The sequence below is a fragment of the Rhinopithecus bieti genome, unplaced genomic scaffold, assembly GCF_001698545.2.
Source record: "Rhinopithecus bieti isolate Rb0 unplaced genomic scaffold, ASM169854v2 scaffold_4781, whole genome shotgun sequence".
Classification (NCBI taxonomy): domain Eukaryota; kingdom Metazoa; phylum Chordata; class Mammalia; order Primates; family Cercopithecidae; genus Rhinopithecus; species Rhinopithecus bieti.
The window spans coordinates 5,449,486-5,463,426 of NW_016805181.1; the positions used below are offsets into that span (position 1 = coordinate 5,449,486).

The 13,941-nt window shown below is 46.6% G+C and overlaps 1 protein-coding gene across 9 annotated transcripts in view; it reads left to right on the forward strand.

The window, feature by feature from the left end:
• KCNMA1 (potassium calcium-activated channel subfamily M alpha 1) overlaps window positions 1–13,941 on the forward strand; it is a 767,391-nt gene that overhangs the window by 184,103 nt on the left and 569,347 nt on the right. The window lies entirely within an intron of this gene.

Genomic DNA, 13,941 nt, shown 5'->3' on the forward strand with positions numbered 1-13,941 from the left:
GGCCTGGAAGGCTTATCTGTTTCCTCAGACAGCTCCAGAGCTGAAGGGACTTCATAGGCAGTGACTCTGTTCAGCTTCACTGGTGGTCCAAGGGCCTCCTTAGCTAGGCCCTGGGGGAATCAGGGGCTGTAAGAGCGGGACACAGAACAGAAGTTTCATCTCATGGAGGCAAGATTTAGAAAGTGTAGACATCTTTGGAGAGAGGTTTCAGGGAGAGAGATTTCAAGGATTAGGGTCCAGTCAGCTCCCTCCCGATGCCAGCCTTATCTGCTAAGTGCCTTCAAAGCGTTTCCACTCATCCTGTCTATGTCTCCAGCCCTTGTGTTTATCTCTCTCTCCAGCCCACACTGTCTTTTGGCCAAAAAGGGCCATACCTTGAGTCCCTGTTGTGTGAAGTTGAATTTCCTCTTATGTGTCCTCAGAGGCCCTGGCTTGGGTGTTGTCGTGGTATTTTGGGATTTGACGAAGGAGGAGAGATAGAGTGGCCCCATCTCCTGTTTGTGCTAGCCTCTCTCAGCTTGACTGATGACTGTGATGACATCTGTGAACAGTAAGCAGGTCCCTGGTGTGACTGAGTTTCCTGAGCTATTCCATATCAGCATTCGAGAAGCCAGTACTCTGGCTGCTAATTGTGCTAGCTTGTACCTGGGGCTGGGTTTGGGTTTCAGGTCCCTCCCTTCCTCCCTTTCTCCTAATGCTTGGTCTTATTAGGAAACATTGCATAGCTAAAATAACAATTACTCTACAGGTCGAGCAATAGAAGTGTTCAAAGGTAGAGTTCATTAGATACTTTCATTAAAGGACCTTGTTGCAATTGGTCCATTCATTGACATTTTTCTGATCAACAAATCAACCATAGTTTCTTTTGAATAATTGCAAGATCTTTTTTTATTTCTTCATATATGTGTGTGTGTGTGTATCTGTGTGTGTGTGTCTGTGTGTGTGTGTGAGAGAGAGACAGAGAGAGAGAGAATAGGGACGATGCAGAGGTGGATGGAGGATTATTTTCTGTTAAAATCCCCAGTGTGACTCAGCTCACCTGTGGGGCCTGCCTCAGCTCTGCATGCCAGCTTTGGGCTGCCAGATAGTCTTGGAGGCTGCCTTATAGAAAGCAGGGATCCTAGCCCCATTTTTTTCCTGTGGCTTCCCTGAGTTTTTCTGAACATGAACAAAGCTTGCTTTCCATCTCTAAATGCTGCTGGGTGGTTCTTGCTATTGGGATTCCGGAATTCTGGCCCTGTCTGGTGTGAGCCTTGGGCATCTATCTCATAGGTGTTCATGCAACCTCAGTTGGGTTGCTATAGGAACCAAATCTCATGGCCTGCTGGGGGCCTGTTTAGTTCTTTATGTCCTGCCTCTGTCTGGGGAGATAATGTGGATGGTGACACTGTTGTTCACTGCTCAAATGGGGAATTCCCCCTATCACCCAACAAGGCTTTTCAAGGACTCAACCACAGAAGGGACTCTAACTCTTGGGTGTGTTTTTCCCCTTGCTTGGGGGGAAGGGAACCTCCACCTTCAGAGAGGCTGCCCAGCTGCTCCCCGGGACTCAGCAGGGCTCACTGGGGCTAGTGGTCTTCAAGTCTTTTTGGATGCCAGGGAAGCTCCCAGGACAACCTCCAGAGTGGTTAGGAGCCCTGGAATTGATAACCACCCTGAGGACAGCCCCCGTCTCAACACGGGAGACAAGAGAGGCATATGGCATGGCATTATAGCATTTTACACCTCACGGACCAGCTGATAGGATAGTGAATATAATTGCCATGTGACAAATTAAAGTGGCTCCAAGTGAGCTAACAGGTGTCGTTTCATTATCAATTTCAATCAAAGTCATCAGTTGCTATTTAAGGATCTGGCTGCTTGGCCACCTACACCATACTTCATCTGGCTGCTATAGATTTTGAAGAAGAGAGAGAAAAGTTCTCTTTCTCTCCTCCTCCTTTCTTCATCCTTGGAGAATTTACTGTGGCAAAACACTGGGTAAGTCACTGGACTAAGTCTTTTCCGAGCGCAGGAGTCTGAACAAGTCACTGCAGTAATTTGGTATGCTGGCAAGCCCCAGCCCTATTAAGTAAGGTCCTGCTATGTGCTTGTCACCTTTCTAAATTAGAGCCTCATTGTCTCAAAATGGTCCTTTGCAGAAGGTTTTCTTTTTTTAATGACTTAGCATACAGGTCAGTATCCCATGTGTACTTAGAAAGGATTTGTAATCTCTATTTCATAGGCAGGAAGTCTCTCTCCCTTTTATAATTTTAATTTTATTTTTATTGATAAATACTAAATGTACACATGTACATGTGATATTTAATATAGTCATATAATTTGTAAAGGTCAAATCAGTGTTATTGGGATATCTATCACATTAAATATTTATCTTTATGCTAGAAACATTTGAATTATACTCTTCTAGCTACTTTGAAATATGTAATAGATTATTTTCTAAACTATAGTCACCCTACTGATCTATCAAACACTAGGTCTTATTTCTGCAGAAGATATTTTTATTTTCATTTCTCGCATAAGAAAATTGAGGCTCAGAAAGGTTAAAGGAAACAGCAGAGTTGACCTAGTTAGGAAGTAGCACAGCTAGAAATTGATCCCTGGCCTCTGATTCCCAAGCTCACTCCCTCCATGTTCCATAAGATCCAATGCAGTGCCAGGCAGGGTGGATTCCTCGTGTGCTGGGGTCTCTAAACTTCACGAGGGGCTGCCATTCTCTCCAGCGGGCAGCATCTCACCCTGCCCTCTGTGTTCTCTGTGAAGCCTAGCCCAGCCATACTCCCGGCCTAAGAAGAATTTTCCAAGTCATGACCACAACCCATGAATAGCTCTGCAGATGCCCATGGTGGGAGCATAGTGATGGATCTGAAGGAGGTTGGTGGCTATGGTAGACAATGAATGCAGGGCTTCGAGATAAACAGAAACGAATCCCTGGCCTACGAGAGTGTCCTGGAAGCCTGCTGGGACCACTGAGAAAAATTTTCCTTTGGGAAAACGTATGTAGGCCCCTGGGATGGAAGGCCTTTCCTCCTCTTTTGGGAGTCAGTCTGGAATCTCGTGGGAGGATGGTGGCCCCTGTGGGCTTTTTCTTTCACTTGATTTCCCTGTCTATGTGTGTGCACCCAGCCACCCCAGATCCCGGGTGTCACCATGGTATCCTGTCTCTGAGCAAACACATGAGCGAAAAAACAAATCAGCAGTAGGAAAGAGGGCTCTCCTCTACACCTTGGCCACCTATGCGGAGTGAGGGACCCTGAGCCAGGTAGGAGGAGGGAAGGTGACGGATATTAAACAGCAGGTGTCAGACAGTCAGGGAAATGTGTTCGGATTCACACTAGACGGTCAGGAGCCGCAGGTACCAAAGTCAAACATGCTGACTCCTGTGGCCACCTGGTCATTCCTCTTGGGTGTGAAGGAGAAGGAGGGGAGCGTGGAAAAACCAGCAACTTAGCAAATGTGTGCTAAGTCCTGTGCATATAGGCGATGGGATTTGGACTCAGAGAAAAGCTGCCAGTAACACCCCTTAGCAAGCCCTTGCTGTGTGCCAGGCTCTAGATGACAACCTTTACCTGCTCTCTCGATAGGTCCTCAGACGCAGTCCCTGGAGGTCAGTATCGTTATTGTGCCCGTTGTATAGCTGGGGAAGCCGAGGCACTAAGCAATGAAACCTCTTGCCCGTGATCTTACAACTAGTAAAGTAGCAGACCTAAGAGGCCAAGCCAGGCTCATCTGACTTCCATAGCCAGGTCCATGCTAAGATTAGAGGTAGGGAGAACAGCTTAGGAGCTGGGGCAGGAGGGTGCTTATGTGTGGAGTACAGAAAGCCCATCCTGGATGGGGAGGTGGTGGGGGTCTAGATGGCAAGGGGAACCCTGGGTGCCCGGCTTCCTTCTGCAGGCCCTGGGAACATTCGCTCTGCTCACCTCCTGGCTCTGGATCCAGAGGAGTCCATTCCTCCAGGTGGCTGCTCTTGCCTGAGAGTGGGGTCGGGGTGAGAGTGAAGGCTGAACATGGGTACAGTGAGTAGTAAGGTAGGAAAAGCTGTGGGTGACTAGAGTGAGGTCTTGGCCCCGGAGGCAAGGACATGCCTAAGGCAAATGGACCTTTTGAGTCTCCTGGGTGATCTCTTTACTGAAACCCACTCCCACTCTAAGAACTATGAGTGACCCCAGCACATCTCCTTGCTGGCTCAGTTGGGACAGGGCTGTCCCTAGCTGATCCAGGACAGTTCTGAAGCTGCCCTGAGTTTGTGGTGGCTCAGGTGGAAGACAATGGCCTGGAGGGAGTGAAATCCTACTCTCCAATCCTGCCATCTAGGGACCCTCTCTTTGTTTGCAAGACCAAAAAAGAAAAAAAAAAACCCCTCAGCCTATTGTCCAATGCTTCTATTTATAGCTGCCAAATAATTAAGCAGATCAGCCCATCCAGGATCAGAAGGGGCCACCTAGCTTGTGGACCATATGGTGAGTCTGCAGGATCGCAGAGTGGTTAATAGGAGGGAAGAGAGGGGAGAGAGTTTGTAGAGCCTCTTGTTGATGTTCATGCTTCATTTCTTCTCAGTGTGTTTTTGGTCAACAGAAAGATTAAAAATAGCATTAAAAAATTCTTTTCTCTGGGGGTGGGGGGACTTTGGATCATATTAACTTGCTTCCCTGATGACGCAGAGTACCAAATTCTAAAGTACTTAGGAAGAAACCCAACTGAAGACTTCCAGCTGAAGTATCTCCCTTCTCCCTTCTTTGGTCAGTCTCTGAGGAGTATCATGACCTTAACTTCTCGCTTTCCTTTGTCAAGACCCAAGGACTCCTTGGCCAATACTTTGGGGAACTTTTTAATTTTCTTCCTTGCACTCCTAGTATATCCAGTATATCATCAGCAGACATTTTAGTCATGATGCTCCTCTACTCTACTGAAATTCCTCTATGACTCCCTATTACTTACAGGGCAAAGTTCAGACCCGGCCTCAGCTCACCCTTCCTGCTCCCCTGAGCCATCTTCAGTCATTCAGGGCCCTTCACCTTTCCAAACATGAGAGCTGCCCCTTTGAATTTTGATTCTTGGCCAGGCATGGTGGCTCACACTTGTAATCCCAGCACTTTGGGGCTGAGGAGGGTGGATCACGAGGTCAGGAGATTGAGACCATCTTGGCCAACATGGTGAAACCCCATCTCTACTAAAAAAAAAAAAAAAAAAAAAAAAAAATTAGCTGGGCGTGGTGGTGGGCGCCTATAGTCCCAGCTACTTGGAAGGCTGAGGCAGAAGAATGGCGTGAACCTGGGAGGCAGAGCTTGCAGTGAGCCAAGATCACACCACTGCACTCCAGCCTGGGTGACAGAACGAGACTCTGTCTCAAAAAAGAATTTTGATGCTTTCTCCCTATTCTTTCCTGTTCAAATCCTGCTCATCCTGCAAAAGCCAGTAACATTTAACCTCTCAGGCTTCCTCCAATTCAGAATCAGGTCACAGTAGAGGGTTCCCCCCCACCCCCCCGCTTTCTGGACTGTTAGAGCAATTCTGTCTGAACACTTTCACTGGACAATTAATCATGTTCTCCCCGGCAACATCTTTCCCACTATTATCTCAAAGAGTTATTTAAATATTTTATCAGCATTTAAATATTCACATTTGTCTTGCTCCTTCCCCTGGACCGAGTCTTCCTGGAGGGCAGAGAGGGGGTCTTGGGCTTCTCTAGCAAGCAGCGTTTTGTGGTGGTCACCTGTGCAGACTTCTGAAACTGTTGCCCATGTTTCACCCTTGCTCTGCCTCTTACTTAACCCTGTGGCCTTAGGAAAGTTTTAACTTCTCTCCTGAGTTTTCTTACCTATAGGATGTGGATAAAAGTCATACCCACCTTGTAGAGTTGATGTCAGTATTAAAAACGTACAAAGGGCTTAGACCAGGGCTCTGAGGTATCTGCTGAGCTCCCTCGTATGCCTCTTTCCCCTCCACCCAGCATCTGGCCCACTGCCTTGAACATAGGAGACAGCCAGAATTTGCTTGTTTTTTTCCTTTGGTGTGGCGTCATTTGTAAAGCTCTGACCCAGAGAGGATAGGAGGGTTTCTTAAGGTCACCTAGCAAGAAGTGATGGAAAAGCTATGGTGTCAGGATTGAGAGTCCAGCACTCCCAGTCCCCGACCCTGGCCCCAATGCCTTTCATAGGCAGCCCCATTGCAGGGTCTTTACTGTGCCTGGGGCACTGGAGAAAGCTGCTGTTTATGGTTGAACAACTTTTGCATGAATCAGATGGACTTGAAGATTGCCACCACTCTGCAGGACTCCAAGAGGACCAATCCCATTACATTCTGGGGGCATGGTATCCCTTGAGGTGTACGAAGAGGCCCCAGGTGGGAAACTTGAGGTGTACGAAGAGGCCCCAGGTGGGAAACTTCCCTGACAACCCTCCCATCCCATGAATGCAGCTGAAAGACACAGGAGGTATCAGGGCCACGGAGTACGAATAAAATCCCACTGGAGCAGGTGGAAGGGCTCTGAAGATAGGTACCGCTGCCCTTTACTGCCTCTCCTGCTGTCCTCTGGCCACTTCAGAGAGCGCATGGGCTGACTTAGCCTTCAGGGTTTAGGGAGATACTTTGGGGTGGTGAGCTTTTCCCAAATACGTATCTCTCCCTGCTTTGTGCCACGGGAGAAATCAGAGCTGGTTGGGCTGTGTGTTGTGATGATGTGTGCAGATGTTCCTGAATCAACATTCCCCTTCCTGCTGCCCCTCCCCACCCCACACTCCCCAGCCACAAAAGGAATGGGGATGAATGGGTTTCGGAAGAGGACAAATAATTTTTAATGCAGAAATGGCAACATCCAAGCTCCGCCTCTAAAGTACTTTCTACGTTGCTCTTCAAATGGAACTGAAGGAGACAATCTTTGGATAGATCTGTGATAAAGCAATACAGTAAAATTTAGTACAGGTATTGTCTGTGAAATTCTTTCAACCTTGTTGTATATTTGAAATTTTCCTTTCTTTTCTTTTTTCTTTTTCTTTCTTTTTTTTTATTTTTATTTTTTGAGACAGAGTCTTGTTCTGTTGCCCAGGCTGGAGTGCAGTGGCGAGATCTGGGCTCACTGCAACCTCTGCCTCCTGGGTTCAAGTCATTCTCCTGTCTCAGCCTCCTGAGTAGCTGGGACCACAGGCGTGCACCACCACCCCGGCTCATTTTTGTATTTTTAGTAGAGATTGGGGTTTCACCATGTTGGTCAGGCTGTTCTTGAACTCCTGACCTCAGGTGATTCACCTGCCTTGGCCTCCCAAAGTGCTGGGATTACAGGCATGAGCCACCTGGGCCACCGCATCCGGCCTTATTTGAAATTTTCTTAATAAAATGTTGTAGAGAGAAGGAGTAAGGACTTTGTAGTAGCCAATCCTGGCTCTGCCCCTTTTTAGCTGTGTTAGCTTGGGCAAATTACTTAATCTCTCTGAGCCTCAGTTTCCTCATTTGTAAAAATGGGGCCAATCATACAACATATCATAGAGTAGTAAGAGAATACATTTGAAGTACTTCTTAAAGACTTGAGACAGAGTCTGGTGCATTTACTATCCAACTGGTAGGCATCAGCCATTATTATGATTATTATCAAACAGAGAGCTTTGTTTGGATAGGATCTCAGAAGAGGCCATTGTTTTAGGCAATTAGAAGGTGATTAGCAGCCTGAAGGAATAATTCTAGGAGCATGGTGGAGTATAGAGTAGAAGCCAGATGATGGAGTTGAACAGAGAGGAGGATGGGTGGAGATGTGAAGGCAGCAGGCATAGACTGTACTTTCAGAAGTTTTGTTAGAAATAGGAAAGAAATAGGATGAGAGCATGAGAAGGAGGGGGCTTCGGGGGATAAAGAAGACTTGTCTGTGGGCCGCAGGGAGAGAGAGAAAAGGAGGAAGGGAGGGCGCATTGTGGATGTGCTGCCTTGCTCCTCAAAGTGTGGTCCATGGCCCAGCAGCAGCCCCATCACCTGCTGAACCAGAACCCTTGTGCATGTCGAAGTTAGAGAAGCTTTGTGCTGGGATCCACAGCGGATTCCAGGGCTGTAAGGGTCTCCGATGCTCAGTCTCAAAGTCTGAGTCAGGAGGCACTGAGTCAAATGCTTCTGCCAAGCACTTTGTCATCTTTCCCTGGGCTCAAGGAATCTCAGATGGGGCCCCACCTGGTCTCCTCCCTACTCTAGGAACAGATCTGATTAGTTCCACCCAGAAACTGTGCTTGCCCTTTTTCTTGCCACTTTCTTGCCAGTCTCCTCTGACCAAAGTGGTGTCTTGGAGGAACCGCAGGTTCAGTGATACCTACCCCATGCACTAATAAAGCAAGGCAGTCAGCAGCTGACTTGACGCAGCATGCTCAGGAAATTTCTGGAACATTTAACTCAGAGAACACATCCATGTTTGGTGTTGCCTTTAGGGTATTTAAATTTAAAAAAAACTTTAAAAATTTTAATTAATTAATTTTTTAGAGACAGGGTCTCCCTCTGCTGCCCAGGCTGGAGTGCAGTACAGTGTGATCCTCGTTCACTGCAGCTTTGAACTCCTGGGCTCAAGGGATCCTCCTGCTTCAGCCTCCCAAAGAGCTAAGACTATAGGCATGCACCACCATGCCCAGCTATTTTTTTTTTTTGTTTTTTTGTAGAGATAGGGTCTTGCTATGTTGCCCAAAGTGGTCTTAAACTCCTGGGTTTAAATGATCATCCTGCCTTGGCCTCCCAAAGTGTTGGAATTACAGGCTCAGGCACTGTGCTTGGTCCTACGTTTTTTAGAAACTAGATGCCAACAGCAAAATTAGAGCCCACATGAAAGTCTAGTTTTCTCCTGGTGTGGCGGCCCATGCTTCTAGACCTAGCAGCTTGGGAGGCTGAGGCGGGAAGATAACTTTGAGCCCAGGGGTCTAAAGCTACGCGTAGTGAGCTATGATTGTACCACTTCATTCTAGGCAACAGAGTGGGATCCCATCTCTATAAACAAACAAACAAAAACCCTAAAATTAAAATTAAACCAAACATTTTAAAAAGTATAGATTTCCAGCCTCTCTACAGTGGCAGCATGGGACCCAGCATTTACCGGGGTCTGGGTAGCAGCTGCACCCTTGGCCCCCAAGTGTGTGATTTCCAGGCCACCATAGTCCCTGATGGCTCATTCAGTTCTGTGTTCCCAGCCTAACTCTTTAAAGCATTTGAATTTATCACTCCTGATCGCATGCAGCCTCTTACTTTAAGGAAGAGGACCTGAGTCAGCCAGGTAAGGGATTTGCCTGAAGTCACCTACTTTGTCCACAGAGCATGGTCCTGGCCCCGGTGCAGGCCTCCTGCCTCTGTATGCTGTGGCCTCTCTTTGTGGGTGACTAGCCCCTGCCATCAGAAGCCCCATTAAGCTCTGTGAAATCCAGAAGCTTGGTCTAGTGGGTCTTGATTGTGGCTCTCAGGGGGACTGGGGGATAGGTTAGGAATGTATGCAACACTGTTTTATAAAATTACACAAACCAAGTTCCCCTTGGTGACTTGTTCTGAATTTTCTATGCATGAATGTTTTTATATCTTTCTGCTCCAAAATTTTACCTGCTGTAAAACTATATAAGAACATTAAAAGACATTTACAAAAGCAGTCATAATCCCACCACCATAGCACAGCAGCTGTTCCTACCTTTGATATTTAGAAATGCTTTCAATCACAGAAAAGGCTATTATTTTCATCCAGTGCCACTGGCAGTGTATGTTAACCGAACTTCCTGCCTCCCATCCTCCCACTCTCCCCTTCCTTTTCCTCCCTGTCTTGTGCTTTTCTTTTCCCTCCATCCTTTCCCACCTGCTGTCTACCAGGTACCACAGTCCTTCCATCCTACATCCAGAGTTTCTGGAAGGTACAGTCACACAGTGCTGCTCCATGGCATCCCTGGCCCACCCTACATAATGGAGTTCTGTGCTCTGTCTGGTGGGCAAGATAAATCCCAGATCCTGGGAGGCAGATTGGGGAACGCCAGGCATCGGCAATAAGCTAGACATATGCCTCCAGGCTTTCTTTTCCATTCACTCAAGTGGAATATTTTGGCTGAAGGATTGTGTGTGTGTGTGTGTGTGTGTGTGTGTGTGTGTGTAAAGAAAGAAGACTGGAATAGCAGGGCTTTAGGCACCAGGAATCCCCTCCCTTGCTAGCCTGGCATATTCAAACAATTTTCTTTTGATGCCTCTGAATGGTAATAATTTTTAAGCTCCATATGGTCATCTTTACTGTGTATGGCATTCTTAGCCTTTATGTATATTCATGTCAATAAACAGTTATTGCGCTGTGTGCCAGAGGGGTATGTTTTAGTGATGATGGTAACAAAATGCAAACGGCACTTCCTTAGGAAGGCCATGTCATGTGCTGCTGGAAACAGTCCCTGCTTCTAGTGCTGTAGTAGCTGTGTGACCTTGGCCAAGTTACTTCACTTCTCTTTACTCAGTTTCCTTTTCTGTATAATGGAGATTATTAACCCTGCTGGGAGGATTAGTTAAATGAGATAGTGTAAGTGAAGCATGTAGCACAAAGTTTGGTGAACCAGTGGTGCAGAGATTCCAGTTCCCTCCCCTTCCTTTCTCTACAAACATTCTTTAGTGCTTGTGCTCCTGCCAAATGGTTAGTAATCTGTTAACAAATACTTAAGTGTTTAGGGGCGCTCAGACTACAAAGGGTTGCTTTTGGAGAGTGAAGAATCTTCTTGTAATATAAATAGTCAACTCCAATTTCAGTTTTAAAGTTTGGTATGCCTTGAGTTCAACCTGTTAAGTTAGCCTAGCTCTATCTGGGGTTCTGGAAAAATATATCCAAGCTGGATGTTGCTTGATAGCAGGGCCTGGGTATGTGACCTGTGAAGGCCAGCTTTGCTGTGGTCTTCACCAATTTCCTTACAAACGGATTTTGGACCAGACTTGTGCAAGCTTCCCCCAGCAGGTCTTAGGAACGTCTATGGGATCCAATTCAGTCTTTCACAATTCTGACGTTCTCTACCTGCAGGGCCTCCACCAAGTCATTGCCTTCATTTCTTAAGGGCTATTTGGCTGAACTTCATGAAGTGGTGGAAATATATACTGCACACACAGGTAGTCTAAAGTCGGGAATAAAAGGATTTTACAAGCCCTCCCCTTTCATAGGTGTCTCGGTCCCATGGTTCATCCAAAATGAAGACCTCTGAGCTCTGTCACTGTCAGGTGGATAGATTGGGTACATTCCCTCCTCTCTCTCTGCTTTTCTGTCCTCATTTGTAACCCGAAGACCATAGGATATTCTGAACCTGGGAGGGCCGGAAACTTTGGAAATCCAATTCAGTCAACAGACCTATGTTGTTTAGGTGCTGTCTTTCTTCCATGTGCTTGATTTCTTTGACATTAAATAATCTACTTCTGGTGTTATAGGACCTGAATGTTGAAAGAAATGTTAAAGCTCATTTCGGTTTTATGGTTTCCCCACACCACAGGTGATGTGGCAGATACCTTCTAGTGATATGTGAACAGGGCCCTGAGTCACCAAGGAGGGATTTAGTTCATTTCCAGTTTTCTTCCAGTCCTTCTAGTTGTCTCAGGGAGAAAGTCTCAGTTTGCTGTTTGAACATCTCTTAACCCTGGCCTGTCTCCCTTTTGAACAAAGGCACAGAACAGCCCCCACTGAGACTGCATGCAAATGGAGGCAGCTACCTAGAATTTCATAACCTGGTTTTGCTTTGCATTTCTTTTGAAAGTTTTTTTCTACTTTGTTTATTTTGAAGGCTATCTTCTATTTCTTCACTGGTGATACCAGTTTTTCACATATGGTAATGTTACAGAGTACCCTTAAGATATATTTATTTAAGCTGGGTGTAGTGGCTCATTGCTATAATCTCAGCACTTTGGGAGGCTGAGGAGGGAAAATCACTTGAGCCTAGGAGTTTGAGGTCAGCTTGAGCTACAGAGAGAGACCCCATCTCTACAAAAAATTTTAAAAAATAGCCAGGTGTGGTGGCACATGCCTGTAGTCCCACCTTCTTGGGAGGCTGAGGTGGGAGGTTGAGCCTGCAGTGAGCGGTGATCACACCACTGCTATCCATCCTGGGAGACAGAGTGAGACTCTCCCCCACCAAAAGATATCTTTATTTAGTTAGAAAATTTGACTCCATTGAAAGAAAAAAGTTTAGTGAATAGCATAGAGGTCATGCAGCTAGTGTAGAAGTTGTGATAGCAGTATGTGAATAACACATTTAAGAAGCACTGATCCGGCCCTCCTAGATTAGTCCAAAACCCGCTGACCTTGTCTCTATTTCTGACCCCACCAGTGACAAATAACAAGGGGAAACTTCCACTAGCCAAACAGCTCCTTGGAGGGAAGGATGGTGTCTTTTTCGTCCTTGTCTTCCCAGTGCTCAACACTGCAAAGTGTCCAGTGCACCTGGACGTATTGTTATTCATCTATTTCACCCGTATTGATGGAGCACCTGCTCCTCAGCAGTCGCGTTCTGGGCTCGGGGGTCCAGTAGTGAGAGATGCCACGTGCAGCATTGAATGTCTTCATACAAAAGAATGTACTCTCAGTCCATAACGGTCCAAGACCTGCATCATGCAAATAGGGCAGCCTCTCGCTTAGGAGAGAGTTGAGCTGGTGCGGGCTGGCCTCGAGATGTGTGTGGGGAGAATGGTTCCCGGAGATGGTGTTCCTCCTGAACACGATGCTTCCGTTCTGACTGCCAGCAGCTCCGCCCCGCACTGTCCAGAACAAGACACCTCCTTTCCACAGGAACGAGACACACATCCACAGCAGCAGGAAGAATGCCTGTACTGGTGCAGTCTGATTTTCAAGCAGTTTTGTTCTTCTATGGGGAAAATAGCCTAGAAGGTGAGAGGCAGGCCTGGCTGCAGATGTCTGGATGTGCCAAGGCCCTTTGCCAGTGGTCAGCAGGCTGTAACACTGGCCTGAGCATGTAGTTAGTGGAGGTTGTGGTTGGGAAAGCCGAAGGAAGCTTAAAGCTAGGTGGTGACGTTGAAGATAAATGTCCTGTGTGTTGAGTGAGGAAGGGACAACTCTGAGGCTGGGGGGCGTGTTGGTGACATAAAAAGTTTAACTGAGCTTCCTAAAGAGGAGGCATTCTGTAGCTGGCTATGGCTCGATGGAATTGCAGTTACCCTTGTGGCCTGGGAATCAGCCTCGGGACCAACAGTATATTGTGCTACAGTCCCTTGGTGCCACTGATTAGATTGGTGGTGTCAAACTCATCTGTCAAAAAATGAAATCGATCAGCCAGGAAGGATGCTGGTGTTGAAGCTGACATACCTTTTGAGCACAGTAACTACTGTGACTTCCGGTGCTTGGACAAAACATCAGATATGTGGCCTTCTGGCTGAGCATCTGTGATTTCATACTGTTGGTGCATTTGTTATTTCCCTGGGGGTTGCAATCCTCTGTAAGTTTGCTGTGGCTGAACTAAAAAAGAAGATTCTACAGAATCACAGATTCTACAGCAATTATGATTCTTTGAAAGATTTTGAGGAGATGAGGTATCTTTCAGAGTGCAAAGTGATCTTGGAATATAAAGTATTCCTTTGGGTCGAATTACCTAGAGATTTGTCACTGACCTGTATTCTTGAACTATAAAACATGAATATGTGGCTTAAGAAATAGTTTCTTTTAAGGTTGGGCACAGTGGCTCATGCCTGTAATCCCAGAACTTTGGGAGGCCAAGGCAGGCAGATCACTTGAGGCCAGAAGTTCAAGACCAGCCTGACCAACATGGTGAAACTCCGTCTGTACTAAAAATACAAAAATTAGCCAGATGTGGTGGTGCACACCTTTAATCCCAGCTACTCAGGCTGAGGCACGAGAATTGCTTGAAGCCAGGAGGCAGATGTTGCAGTGAGCGGAGATCATGGCATTGCACTCTAGCCTGGGCAACTGAGTGAGACTCTGTCTCAAAAGAAAAGAAAAGAAATAGTTTCTCTTGACAA